The 12555-nt window shown below is 45.9% G+C and overlaps 1 long non-coding RNA gene across 1 annotated transcript in view; it reads right to left on the bottom strand.

Moving 5' to 3' along the window:
* Positions 1–12555, bottom strand: part of LOC124777423 — a 266478-nt gene that overhangs the window by 13796 nt on the left and 240127 nt on the right. The window lies entirely within an intron of this gene.

Raw genomic sequence — 12555 nt, 5'->3', positions numbered from 1 at the left:
CGCGGTCTTTTTTGTAAAGAATTTCTCTAAGCACATCCGAGGATTCCTGAATGACACCATTTCAGGACAATGGATTGGAAGAGGAGGTGCAGAACATGAACTTCATCGCTGATGGTCTCCCAGGTCTCCAAATGCCACACCTTGTGACTTATCTGTGGAGTTACGCTAAAGACAGCGTTTTTATACCCCATATGCCTGACGCTCTTGAAAGTGTGCGACATCGCATTTTTGAAGCTGTGAATTCGGTAACGAGAGACCAGCTGCTTCGTGTGTGGGAAGAAATGAGCCACCGTTTTGATATTTGTCCTGTAACACACGGTGCTCACAATGAATGCATAAAAATTTCAACTTTTCTCTTTCCAGAAACGTTCGAATTGTGTTTCTATATTTTGTAGTTCAGAAGCAATATATGTCTGAAATCTGTTCATTCTTTTTGAAGAGCCCCGTATAAATACTGTCCTTAGCTAACCAGATCCTAACTGCGGGCGGTACAATTTTAGCAGTTTTCATCTCCATGGGCTTAGCGATTTTTACGATTATTTCGTATTCACCAAAGCTGGAATCCCATGTTAGAACTGATCACTTATTCAGGCGATTAGAACAGAGAAGAATGACATGTAGAAAACTTGGCAAAATGTTGCTTCAGGGTGACTTCATTACTCGATTGATGATCCCAAAAGAGTTCATCGGTGCAGCTGGTAGAGAAATTATGTATCCCCAGACACCTGAAACTATTCACCGTTTCATTTTCCGTTTCAGATGTTATTTATTTTATAAAAGATCTACCGCTGAATCATTAGCTTGCAAAATAGGTCACAAGTTTTACCTTCCACTCGGCGAACAGCGATATGGCTCTAAGGACTATGGGACTTAACTGCTGAGGTCATCAGTCCCCTAGAACTTGGAACTACTTGAACCTAACTAACCTAAGGACATCACACACATCCATGCCCGAGGCAAGATTCGAACCTGCGACTGTTGCGTTCGCGCGGTTCCAGACTGAAGCGCCTAGAACCGCTCGGCCACCCAGGCCGGCGCAACAGCGATATGACCACAAAAGTCTCCAAACTGATTGTTTATTATAAAACTCCACCCACATCTCTTTATCACTCTTTCTAACCTTCAATTTGAAAATACCTATGCCAACTCATTTATCCATCTTACTGAAAACTAACAATTGGCATTTAATCGGTTCACAATCGAACATACATTCTGACATGTACAACCACTGTTTGATATAATCGGTAATATTTAAGTCCGAGATGGTCAAATATCACGGTGTACAAGCAATTTGAGCGAGGTCTTAATGTGTAGAAAATGCAACGTTCGTACAGAGGAAAGAGTTCCGCAACCTTTTAATCAAAGTACGAAGGTGACGTGCGTCGACACGGAACAACAAGAAGTGCCGAGTAATAATCAGTATGACAAAGAAAGAAGTGTAAAAGGCAGACGATAAGACAAGTGACTAAAATAGCAAAATGTGCAGAGAAAGGTGATAAATCACTGTCAGTTACCGTCTACATTTGTCTCTGATCACAACTTTGCGATCTACGAGGGCTGGCTGGAAAGTAACGCCTCCGAATTTTTATGTGAAAATTCATAAAGCCTTCCAAATTAAACAAACGTTATTAACATTCTACATTTTTATTCTTCATATCTACATATTTATTTCTGAACATAGTCACTCTGGCGAAGAACACATTCCTCCCAACGAGAGACTAGTTTGTTGATAACGTCGCCGTAGAATTTCTGATGTTAATAGAATCACAACCTCACCTCTACTTGTACGGCTTCATCATCAGAATGAGGTTCTCGAAGACGAAAATCGGGTGGGGCAAGTCGAGACTGTATGGACGATGATCGATGGCAATCAATCGAAGATGTGTAATTGATTGTTGCAGATGTCGCAGCGCACGTGTGTGGTGGTGGTGGTTGTGGGGATGTTTAAGGGGGACTAAACAGCTAAGGTCATCAGTCCCCCATTCCTGAGCAGAAACGCATATGCTCAAGAGCACGCAATATGGCCACCAGCTCTGCAGTAAAAATACTGCAGCCAGCCGGCAAGGAGCGCTGCTCAACATGGGCAGCATGAGCAAAAGCGTAGGCAGTGCGACCATCAACCAGGGAACCATCAGTGTAGACAAGCTCACAGCCCGGAAATGAGGCGAGGAGCGCAAGAAAACGGCGACGGAGGGCCACACGCGGAACCGAGTCCTTGGGTCCCTGTGCCAAATCCAGACGGACGGACGGCCGGGGCAAACACCAGGGAGGCGTAGGTGCACGGACCCGGAAGGGAGGCAGAAGAGGGAATGACCCCAGTTCTGACAGCAGGGACTGGACACGGACAGCTACAGAAAGCACAGACCTAGGTCGCTGTTCGGGCAGATGGAGGACCACGGCAGGGAAAAGCAGGCGATGATTGGGATGGCCAGGCGAGCAATGCACGTGGACAGCATAGTCGGCGAGCAGTCGATGGCGGTGAATCCGCAAGGGGGGGACCCCGGCCTCCACCAGTAGACTATCCACGGGGCTCGTACAGAAAGCGCCAGTTGCAAGCCGAACCCCACAGTGGTGTATGGGGTCCAACAACTTCAACACTGAGGGTGCTGCAGACCCATAGGCCAGGCTCCCATAATCAAGCCGGGACTGCACAAGGGCTCTGTACAATCGCAGCAGCGTGCAGCGATCTGCACCCCAAGACGTGTGGCTAAGGCAGCGGAGGGCGTTGAGGTGCCGCCAGCATTTGTGCTTCAGCTGAGTAATATGAGGAACCCATGTGAGCCGGGCATCAAACACGAGTCCCAAGAAGCGGCAAGTGTCCACCACGTGTGTGGTCTGGCATTGTCATACTGAAGGATGAGATACTCTATTACAGCACTCTGTTTCTCACGCACAAACATGGTTACGTTAGACATTGCCATGTTATACGTTACCATTCCGAGCCCTCTAGCTGCAGTGCGTTGCAATTTGCGTTACTGAAGTGGGAAAGCCGAGCGAGTAATATGTATAACATGTAATACCTGAACCGATTTTGAGAATAGCATTAAAAAATGGAGGGACTACTTTTCAGTACTCCCTCGTACACAGAAAATCAGTACTTCCAAATGACATATGATCTACACTACTGGCCATTAAAATTGCTACACCACGAAGATGACGTGCTACAGACGCGAAATTTAACCGACAAGAAGAAGACGCTGTGATATGCAAATGTTCAGCTTTTCAGAGCATTGACACAAGGATGGCGCCGGTGGCGACACCTACAACGTGCTGACATGAGGAAAGTTTACAACCGATTTCTCATACACAAACAGTAGTTGACCGGCGTTGCCTGGTGAAACGTTGTTGTGATGCCTCGTGTAAGGAGGAGAAATGCGTACCATCACGTTTCCGACTTTGATAAAGGTCGGATTGTAGCCTATCGCGATTGGGTTTATCGTATCGCGATATTGCTGCTCGTGTTGGTCGAGATCCAATGACTGTTAGCAGAATATTGAATCGGTGGGTTCAAGAGGGTAATACGGAACGCCGTGCTGGATCCCAACGGCCTCTTATCACTAGCAGTCGAGATGACAGGCATCTTATCCGCATGGCTGTAACGGATCGTACAGCCACGTCAACAGATGGGGACGTTTGCAAGACAACAACCATCTGCACGAACAGTTCGACGACGTTCACAGCAGCATGGACTATCAGCTCGGACACCATGGTTGCGGTTACCCTTGACGCTGCATCACAGACAGGAGCGCCTGCGATGGTGTACTCAACAACTAACCTGGGAGTACGAATGGCAAAACGTCATTTTTTTCGGATGAATCCAGGTTGTGTTTACAGCATCATGATTGTCGGATCCGTGTTTGGTGACATCGCGGTGAACGCACATTGGAAGCGTGTATTCGTCATCGCCATACTGGCGTATCACCAGGCGTGACGGCACTTTGAAAAGTGGACGTTACATTACAGATGTGTTACGACCCGTGGCTCTACGCTTCATTCGATCCCTGCGAAACCCTACATTTCAGCAGGATAATGCACGACCGCATGTTGCAGGTCCTGTACGGGCCTTTCTGGATACAAAAAATCTTCGGCTGCTGCCCTGGCCAGCACATTCTCCAGATCTCTCACCAATTGAAAACGTCTGGTCAATGGTGGCGGAGCAACTGGCTCTTCACAATACGCCAGTCACTACTCTTGATGAACTGTGGTATCGTGTTGAAGCTGCATAGGCAGCTGTACCTGTACACGCCATCCAAGCTCTGTTTGACGTAATGGCCAGGCGTATCAAGGCCGTTATTACGGCCAGAGGTGGTTGTTCTGGGTACTGATTTCTCAGGATCTATGCACCAAAATTGCATGAAAATGTAATCACATGTCAGTTCTAGTATAATACATTTGTCCAATGAATACCCGTTTATCATCTGCATTTCTTCTTGGTGTAGCAATTTTAATGGGCAGTAGTGTAGATCGCAGGTCCTCAACTGGTCTCCTAACCAAAACGCGGCGATCACTGGCACTGAGGTAGAACCAGCATTCATCAGAAAACAACATACCTCCACTCTGCCCGCCAGTGAGCTCTCGCTTGACACCACTGAAGTCGCAAACGGCGGTGGTTTGAGGACAGTGGAATGCACGCTATAGGGCGTCTGGCTCGGAGCTGTTGTTAAAGTAACAGACTTGCAACACGTCGTTGTGTCAGTTTTGTGCCAAATGCTGCTCAAATTGCTGCTGCGGATGCAGTACGATGCGCCAGAGCCACGTTCCGAACACGATGGAGTTCCCTCTCGGCACTGCCAGGTGGCCGGCCGGAGCCCTGTCTTCTTGAGACCGTCCATTCTCGTGACCACCGCCGCCAGCAGTCATGTACAGCAGCTAAATTCCTGCCAACTCTTTGTGCAGTATCACAGAAGGAACATGCAGCCTCTTGTAGCCCTATTACACGACCTCGTTTGAAGTCAGTGAGGTGCTGGTAACAGCTTGTTTGTCACTTTAAATGGATTCTTGAGTAATATCAATCCACCATGTCGTCTCAAAGGTAACTAATGCTCCCGGCCGTTACATCGAGTGTTTAAAGCAAACCAGATTTCCATCCCCATAGTGGCACTACTAGCGCCTCTCTTATGCGACTGGCGCGAAATTTTAAGAGACATCGTCTTTAAAATGTAGAAATACGCCTACCAACTTTCGTTTGTCCCACGGCTCCTTCTTGGCGCAGCGATTTTTTTTTTCCGTCAGTGTATCACTTAGGCTGAAAAAAAATTTCTGGGAGAGCGAACAGGTGAAGTAAAACTGCTGGAAATAATCTAGGCAGCGTGCTGGGAAAGTGTAGAGCGCTGCAGCTAGTGTCCGGTGACGCGGGACGAGGCCGCGACGCCAAGATAGCTGCTAACAGTTTTCCGGCGACAGGTGCGGGGGGCGTGGTCCGTCACTGCGGCCATCCATCAGCCCGGCTGCACGCGTCGTTTGGCGCTCGCTGGGCCGTAGCTGCCGCGTCCAACACGTCGCTGTGCGGCGAGCCTTTCTCAGCCGGCGTCACATCTCCATTGAAACCGCCAGTGTCACAGGAAACGCCGCAGAACTGGAGTTCATAATACACTGAGGTGACGTGAGTCATGGGACAGCGTTTTGCACATATACAATTAGCGGTAGCATCGCGTACACAAGGTATGAAAGAGCAGTACATTGGCAAACTCTCGTTTGTACTCAGGTCTTGCATTTCAAAAGATATCCAACGTGATTATGGTCTCACGACGGAGTTGAAATCGGTATGGTAACCGGAGCTGGACGCATGGCAATTTCATTTCGGAAATCGCTAGGGAATTCAATATTCCGAGATCCATAGTGTCAAGAGTGTGCCGAAAATACCATATTTCAGGCATTACCTTTCACCAAGCAGAGCGCAGAGGAGGAAGGCCTTCATTTAATGACCTAGAACAGAGGCGTTTGCGTAGCGTTGTCAGGAGTTGTCAATACTTACAAGCAACGCCGAGTGAAACAACCGCAGGCATCAATGTTACAGGTACGACGAACATATCCGTTAGGACAGTGCTGTGAAAGTTGGCGTTAATGCGCCATGCCAGCACACAATCTACGAGAGTGCCTTTGCGAACAGGAAGACATTGCCTGCAGCGCCTCTCCTAGGTTTGTGACTTAATCGGGTGGACCCTTGACGAGTGGAATAGCGTGGCCTCGTCAGATAAGTCTCGATTTCAGTTGCTAAGAGCTGATGGTAGGATTATAGTGGGGCACAGACCCCACGAAGCCATGGACCGCAGTTGTCATGAAGGTTGTGGCTTCATAATGGTGTGGGCTATGTGTACATAGAATGGACTGAGCCCTCTGGTCCAGTTGAATCGAACATTGACTGGAAACCATTTGCACCCATTCATGGACTTTGTGTTCCCAAACAATGATGGAATTTTTACGGATAGCAATGTGCCATGTCATCAGGCCATAATTTTTCGCAATTGGTTTGAAGAGTATTTTGGACAATTCGAGTGAATATGGCCATACAGAGCGCCAGAAATGAATCCCATGCAACATGTATGAGACATGAAAAGTCAGTTCGTGCACAAAATCCTGTATCGGCAACGTTTTTCGCAATTATGGACGGCTATAGAGGCAACATGGCTCAATATTTTGCAGGGGACTTCCAAAGACTTGTTGAGTCCGTGCCACGTCGAGTTGCCGCACTACGCCGGGAAAAAGGAGGTCCGACACGATATTAGGAGACATCCCATGACTTTTGTCACCTCAGGTGATATTCGGTCATGGAATTCGGAGAAGTCTTACATTTTACTTATTGCTATAGTGTTCAATAAATTGTGGACGACGAGGTAATTAAGAGGCTGAGTCCGCGCTAGGACTGGTAAGGACAGGTGACGGACTTCCGTTCATTGGTAGTACTCTGTATGGACAAGATGTAATCAGTCTACAAACGGGATAACTCATGAAACACTGCTGCAACGCACCCTAGGATATCGCTGAAGTGTGTTCTGGGTCCATACCGAATAGAAGAAACAGGGAGTAAAGAACCTATACAAAGTACTGCACCACGAATTGTCACAGATTTCGGAAAGGACGACAGTTATGTGGAGCTGGAGACGACACTGATGGATTGTTTCGAAAATAATTTAACTATCCAGCACAGTCGCATTTATTTCTAACGAAATTAGTGGTTTCGGCCGACATCGTTCACCCCCTCTGATCTACAAAACAAATAAGCATAAAAATATCAAGGTTATATAGGCTACCACAAAATTTTAAAAAATACATAAAATAAAGTAATGTCATGCCACAAGATACTGTCCGTGGTTCTGTCCCACCACTGTGAAAGCCACGTTGTCACTCAATATATGTTAGGAGGATCCTGCGTATGGAAGGCAATCCCCTGGTCGGATAATGGCTAACTATTCGTTTGGTACTGACGTATTTCAGTAAAGAGTTTTTGAACAAAATTTTTCAGTACATACGTAAATACCTTAGACATTAAAATGCGTAATACTGCTTTACAAAGTCTGTAATTACCGTATGATATTACAAATTTATGATGCTAGGCGACAATACTCGGAAAAACTGCTAGAAGACCACAGTGAGTTCACAAAGGATGTGTATTTTAATATTTTAGACATGGACTGCATGTGGACGCCGTTAATGCTCGGTGGGTCGAGATCGTATGCTGCCTGCCCGACCAATCTAAGCAAAAGCAGAGCTGTGATGGTTGCGTTCTATCAAGAGGGAAACGACACACACCCGCGTTGGTGCTATCTGCAGCTTAAATGCAAAACTATCTGATTCATACAGCTCCCTCAATATGTTAGCAATAATCTTTACGTACAAAATACTCCTTACTCAATTCGAAATTTTTAAAGGATGTTTAAAATTCCTTAAAAATTTTAGTGGTGTCAACCTACTGTTGTACTATCATACTATTTTACGTAATGTACGTGCTTCTTACGTGTGTATAGCATCTGTGTCATATAGTACGGTAATTGCTGACTTTGCAAAGTACTTATTTATCTCCTTAAAATATAATTGAAAATCTTTTTACTGAAATATGTCAATAATAAATGAATAGTTAGTAATCAGCCGACCAGGGGATCGTCTTTTATATACAGTATCTGATCAAAAGCGCCCAGATACCTATTAGCCGACGTTAACGTGGTGTGTGTCCACCCACCGTCTTTGTAACGAACTTTACTGTGGCCACTTTCAATGAGGCACAGTCCGCACACCCAGCCCGTGTGAAGTTTGGTAAGCCGTAGCCGGCCCTGATTTAAGGAAACCGAGCTTCTGGATGGCCTGACGGGGAATTGAACCGTCGTCCTCCTGAAAGTGACCTCAGCGTCACTTAACCCGGTTTGACGCCTTTCTATCACAGGCCTTTTTTTTTATATATATAACACGTGGAGAAGCCAAGTAATAACACATTACTGGAAATTTTATCTGTTTTTCTCTGCAGTGCAGACATGTAACGAAGTGGTCTTGAGCATTATGTAATCTAGAAACAAACATATTAGGTTTATTATAGCTGAAATCAAGCTAAGCTCTCTTCGCAAACAAGGTACCTCAGAAAAAAAAACCGAAGAGTATTTTTGTAGGGAAAAATATATCTAAAGCAAAGCAGTACGTTGGTTTGAACACCATAGCGCTATAGTTGGCAGACTCTTCCTCCGACCTAAGAATAGTCCCACCGAACCGGTTATAAGTGGACGAACGATTTTCCGCGGTATCTGAATCTCGTCACGACACAGTAATTTCCACTCTCTCAGTGAACTGCGAGACGTCACCATCTTCACTTTATGTGTCATAAAAAAATCTTACGACATCTTACTACAAGCTTTGAGAGCTGATCTTAAATAAGGTGACCATCAAACATTTCTTTAAAAAAAAAAATGCCTCCGTGTTTAGTCATATCAACTCTTGTGACTTATGTAAGTTCTGCAGTTTTACAAACCAGAACTCGTTGCTTTCATTTAGCAGCAATTGTAATGGGAATGTATTGTTTAATCGAAGAACTCTTCTTCACATCAACAGTAAAACGTTTACATGTCGTTCTTCCGCTTTTGCGCCTCTCGTACGCAGTAGCAGTTATACACGCAATGTAAGTTATGTGCCGCCTTTTGCAACTGCGATAAAAGTTTTACTTTGACCAGACGCGTTTCACTGTATTTTAGAGCGTCATCAGAGGAAACCGTAACATTGTTTTTTTATCTCCCCTAAGCTATTTGCCAGAATAGTAAACAATTCGTCATTTCAAACCATTGCTGTTAAACAATATTAAATTACTATTATCATTCATATTTTTTTCTGTCGCCCTCCATTCGTGACATTCTTCCATACTTCCGATTTTTGGACACTGCCGAAATATATACTTTCGTTTCCGTATTGTGCAGTTTCACTTACACTTCAATTCACGTATTTTCTTTCCAGTCAATATTCGCAGAACACTTTCGACAAGAAAACCACCACCCTGCCACAATAGAAACAGACACGAAGATACTCAGATTCCGTAACAAAAAAGGTCCTATGTTAGTCTGTTGCTGTATCCGTTTTATCGGTATTAACGGGGCGAGTAAGACGAGAAGAATAGCCAAGTACCCTAGCAGCGACTGAGCGGCAGCGCTGCTGCGTGGCGGTGCAGTCGCTGCTAGGGTACTTGGCTATTCTTCTCGTCTTACTCGCCCCGTTAATACCGATAAAACGGATACAGCCGGCCGCTGTGGCCGTGCGGTTCTAGGCGCGTCAGTCTGGAACCGCGTGACTGCTACGGTCGCAGGTTCGAATCCTGCCTCGGGCATGGATGTGTGTGATGTCCTTAGGTTAGTTAGGTTTAAGTAGTTCTAAGTTCTAGGGGACTGATGACCACAGATGTTGAGTCCCATAGTGCTCAGAGTCATTTGAACCATTTGAAAACGGATACAGCACCAGACTCAGTCGAATGACGACGTACACTTGCTCTTTAAAAATCATTTTATTTGTGGAGGGAAACAATCCGACGGTTTCCTAGAACACTGGGCGTCGCATGAAAGGATTTGCTTGTGGTGACTCCAACTACGCGCTGCAAAAAAGAAATTGCAAATATCTACTGAAACAGCAGAGAAAAAGCGCCTGACTGCTCTTGGGGGAGGCACCCGGTACATAAAAGGGAAAAGTTGTCAGAAAAAAATATCGAAAAGTTCTTTACCAATTTACTTCACTTATAAAGACTTCGACGGACACACACTGATTTTTTTATACGTATCGTATATAAAATTTATATGTTATAAAAAAGGGAAAACATAGTTACCAAAAATCTGGAGAAGCTCACGATCGATTTACTTCACATTTTTGCACAATACTCCAATAAGCATTCAGACAGACAAAGGCTACATATAGTTTTAAAGCGACACTGTACGGCTTTTTTGTTAAAACTGCCTGCGAGGAAACAAAATGTTGTGCTGTGAAAGTGCGTGGTTCAGTTTTCTTTATCACAGCCAATTTTAAGTACGATATCAGTGCATTTAAACAATTATACAAATTGTCTCTCCTTATATATACAGTTGCACACACAACAATGTCGTGCTTCGTTTTATTCCTATCAATCAGTTTTAACAGAAAGTAGGAAGGTTTTATTAATGGATTATTGGCTTATGATTAGAATCCTACTACGGAATCTGAATCGTCCAAACCTCTGCAATAATACCCTTTGGCAGATTAAAAGCATGCGAAATACTGTTGCTTAAGCTACTATACTCGCAGATCCAGCAGCTGGAGAGGTTTCTCTCACACTCCGTATACCGATTTACCCATTCATTCATTTTAAGCTACTTCAGTGTCCAATCGCCAGCCGCTGGGGCCAAGCGGTTCTAGGAACTTCAGTCCGTTACCGCGCCGCTGCTACGGTCGCAGGTTCCAATCCTGGCTCGGGCATGGACGTGTGTGATGGGTGTCCTTAGGTTAATTAGGTTTAAGTAGTCCTAAGTCTAGGGGACTGATGACCTAAGTCCCATAGCGCTTAGAGCCATCTGAACCATCAGTGTCCAATCAAGGTTTTCTTTGCAATACCCAATAAACGAGACTTAAAGTCAGAGGAGGGGGGGGGGGGAGATAAGGTGGACAGAGGGGGACTGAGAGGGGGACGAAATCAAAAAAGAGATGGGGGAAAGAGGACACGGACAGATAGAGGGGGGGGGGGGGGGGAGGAGGAGGAGGAGGAGGAGGAGGAGGAGCTGGAGGAGGAGAATGAGAATGACACAGGAAGGGGGCAGGACGAGGTTATGGAAAGAGAGAGGGAGATTAGGACGTACATCCAATTCTCAAAGATATTTCTACACGCAACTTCCATAGATATTTATCATGTTGGCAAGCATTTAGAAGACGCAATCCTAGAACAACTACCAGGAAGTCTGCGGAAATAATGCTACTACGCGATAAGTCTGCTAGACAGAGGGGAAAAAAAAAGAAAAACACTTACACCAGTCGGCTTGAGAAATCATTCCGCACCCACCTTGCTCCCTCAGATTTTCACCTGTTACGCTCTCTATTGCACACCCTTCAAAAAACTTCCCTTTCGGATGAAAATGCGCTCCGAATATAGCTCGACGAGATCTCCACCTCGTCACTGCGTGATTTGCAAAGCCGCGGAATCGAAAAGTTACCCCAGCGTCGGCAGAAGGAGAATATATTATTATGACTGTAATCTCTCTTATGTGTATCTGTTGAGTTCAGTAAACTTATGGAAAAACGCTACCAATTTGTGCAGCAACGCAACAAACAAATACTGAAGCATCACAAAAGGCGACAGATGGCAGTTATTTCTGGAAAAGTTTATGTTTTAATTTGACCAGGTGGTGTCAGTGACGCGCCTTCGCAGCTCGTAGTCGGGCAGGTCACGACAGCTGAGGATTGGGTATCGTGCGTTCTTTGGGCACCGCGCAAAGTACTGCGGCACTCAGCCCGCCGCGCGATCCAGAGCGCCAGGTTTAAAATTTGATTGCCCGGCGGCACGCCACCTCTCGATTCTGCACGCAAGCCTGCGCTGCGCCGCGCCGCTCCGGTCCCTCTGCTTATGAATCTTTCCTCTTCTCTTCCTGAACCGACTGCATCACGCCGCGAGCACTGCGCCGTTTTATTGATGTAGCTGCTCCCCCGTGGCTCCAATCTCTCCATGTACACGGTGGGTAAAAAGGAACTGTGTAAACTAATTACACTTCGCGTGTCAGCAATTAGGCGGAAATAACGCAAACGAATGTTAAGTTCAGGCCCTCGCCGCTGCCAGTTGGTCAGCGTTGCTGTATACCACTGCGCAAGTCCTGGGTGCGCTTCCTGGCGAACGTCCTGATGGGCGGGGTATTGTCTGGAACAGGCACCACTCAGTCTTGTGAGGACCAACCGAGGGTCTGATTGACTTTACAGGCTAGAGCCGTGACACGAAAGCCACCGAGTAATACTAAACCTAAGGAAAGGCACCAGCCTACATGAAAACGAATGACGAATACGTTCCGGGGGTAAACTTCTGGAGCCTGCCATACCGTTTACATATCTGGGTGGTGGTGGTGGTTGTTGGGATGTTTAAGG

Source organism: Schistocerca piceifrons, chromosome 2 (assembly GCF_021461385.2).
Source record: "Schistocerca piceifrons isolate TAMUIC-IGC-003096 chromosome 2, iqSchPice1.1, whole genome shotgun sequence".
Taxonomy (NCBI): Eukaryota; Metazoa; Arthropoda; class Insecta; order Orthoptera; family Acrididae; genus Schistocerca; species Schistocerca piceifrons.
Note: the sequence above shows the minus strand (reverse complement) of the source record. Positions and strands in the feature narration are given on the sequence as shown.